This window comes from Harmonia axyridis, chromosome X, assembly GCF_914767665.1.
Source record: "Harmonia axyridis chromosome X, icHarAxyr1.1, whole genome shotgun sequence".
In the NCBI taxonomy this organism is placed as follows: domain Eukaryota; kingdom Metazoa; phylum Arthropoda; class Insecta; order Coleoptera; family Coccinellidae; genus Harmonia; species Harmonia axyridis.
Window position 1 is genome coordinate 30,098,909 of NC_059508.1, and position 2,500 is coordinate 30,101,408.

The 2,500-nt window shown below is 53.0% G+C and overlaps 1 non-coding gene and 1 pseudogene across 1 annotated transcript; both read left to right on the forward strand.

The window, feature by feature from the left end:
- The first annotated feature begins 782 nt into the window (after positions 1-782).
- On the forward strand, positions 783-937 carry LOC123688540. The gene has a single exon (XR_006750052.1). It is a non-coding gene; the product is annotated as a 5.8S ribosomal RNA (ribosomal RNA).
- A 506-nt stretch (positions 938-1,443) lies between these two features.
- Positions 1,444-2,500, forward strand: part of LOC123688149 — a 3,717-nt pseudogene continuing 2,660 nt past the window's right edge.

Genomic DNA, 2,500 nt, shown 5'->3' on the forward strand with positions numbered 1-2,500 from the left:
TCGTGTGGTTGGGCGAAGTTTCGTGATGTTTACGAGATGAGGAGCCGGCCGCCTATGTCGGCGTTTGTGGTTGGGCGAAGTTCCTTGACGGAACGAGGAGCCGGCTGCTTATGCTGACGTTCGTGGTTGGGCGAAGTCTTGTGATATCCTCGAAACGAGGAGCCGGCCGCACGTGTGTGCAGCCTTCGTTGTAGGTCCATGTTTAGAGATGCTCACGAAATGAGGAGCCGGCCGCTTATGTCGGCGTTTGTGGTTGGGCGAAGTTCCTTGATGGAACGAGGAGCCGGCTGCTTATGCTGACGTTCGTAGTTGGGCGAAGTCTCGTGATGTGCTCGGAATAAGGATTCGAAGCGCTTGGATTGCCGCGTTCGTGGCTGGGCGAAGTTTCGTGTTTGGCACGGAACGAGGAGCCGGCTGCAGGTTTTAAAGATTCTCGCCCGAAATCGATCAGTCGTTACCGTTGTCTACGGACTTCGGTAGGACGATCTATTCCAGGGACGAAGACGTCGACGTTGTGCGACGCCCGTTACATTAGCGTTTTTATGCTCTTTCGGGATTGTCTGCGACGTTTGTCTCCGTCCGAATTTTTTACGATAATTGTCACTAGATTAGTACGCAAACTAGTTGAACCGAAGATTTTGCGCCGATCGACTGACGTATTGACCCTTCAGTGGGTCGTCTCAGTCATTGGAATGTCATTCTCGAGGAGGTTCGCAGTTGGCGTCTCGTATTTCGAGGGAAAGTCCATTGCGACTAGTACCGAGAAATCGAACATAAAAGATTACCCTGAACGGTGGATCACTTGGCTCGTGGGTCGATGAAGAACGCAGCTAATTGCGCGTCAACATGCGAACTGCAGGACACATGAACATCGACATTTCGAACGCACATTGCGGTCCTCGGACACTGTCCTCGGACCACTCCTGACTGAGGGTCGGTTCCATTACAAAGACTGCCCGGCCAGACGTTATGGCTTGACGAAGTGACGACGTAAAGGTCGTCTAACGTTGATCCTGTACCGAAGGTCATTTGGGCGAGTTGGACGGTTTGCCGCGTGACGATCAACGTTCTGTCGTTTCGACGCCTCGTGTGTTGGAATGATGAGGAGTTGTTTTCGTAACGCGCCGTCTTGAATTGCGAAAGCATATATTGTGGTGTCGTGGTATTGCTCGATCTGCGCCCATGACTGTAGACATGCGATCGTCGTGTCCGAGAAATCTGAACGACGTCCGATCGCTTTAATGTGCCAGTTGTCGCGCGTTGCGGATGAGCTTTCATGAGCGCACCCCCGAAACACCGAAGCACTTTGCTTGGATTCGCATGATCCGCCATACGGAGCAGGAGATAATAGACGCCTTTGAGTAGGCTAACTCCCTCGCGTAAGGTACGTGATTTATGAGCCGCCAAAGGTTAGTTTCGGAACGTTTCGATGATTTGAACATACGACCTCAGGACAGGTGAGACTACCCGCTGAATTTAAGCATATTATTAAGCGGAGGAAAAGAAACTAACTAGGATTCCCTTAGTAGCGGCGAGCGAACAGGGATTAGCCCAGCACTGAATCCCGCGATCGTAACCGGTCGCCGGGAGATGTGGTGTTTGGAAGGATCCATTATCTGGCGAGTTCGCGGCGCGTTCAAGTCCATCTTGAATGGGGCCATCGCCCATAGAGGGTGCCAGGCCCGTAGCGACCGCTGCGGCTTGCTAGAGGATCTCTTCTTAGAGTCGGGTTGCTTGAGAGTGCAGCCCTAAGTGGGTGGTAAACTCCATCTAAGGCTAAATATAACCACGAGACCGATAGCGAACAAGTACCGTGAGGGAAAGTTGAAAAGAACTTTGAAGAGAGAGTTCAAGAGTACGTGAAACCGTTCAGGGGTAAACCTGAGAAACCCGAAAGGTCGAATGGGGAGATTCATTCGCGCCTGTTGTTGGGATTTACTGACTGTGGAAACGGCGACGTTCGCGTTGGCTGTTCCCTTCGGTTCATCTCGGCTTCGGACGCGTGCACTTCTCCCCTAGTAGGTCGTCGCGATCCGTTGGGTGCTGTTCTACGGTCTCGAGTGTAGCCCGTGAGCTCGGATTTTCCGATGTTTACGGACACTGGGTTTCCGAACAGCTCGCTCGACGGTTTACTGATGGCGGGAGGCCCGCGACTTAGTCCGCGTCCGGCCCGTGGCAAGTATGTGAATTGTGATGGCGATCGACCTAGTGCCGATTCCGTCCGTTTGCGACTGTTCGCCGCGGTGTTCTTGGACAGACCTCTTGAAACGCCGATCAGCGACGCTATTGCTTTGGGTACTTTCAGGACCCGTCTTGAAACACGGACCAAGGAGTCTAGCGTGTGCGCGAGTCATTGGGAATCACTAAACCTAAAGGCGCAATGAAAGTAACGGTTCACTTTATGTGAACTAAGGGAAGATGGTCGGTCTCCATGACTGACCCGCATTCCCGGGGCGCCTCATTCTCATTGCGAGAGGAGGCGCACCAAGAGCGTACACGC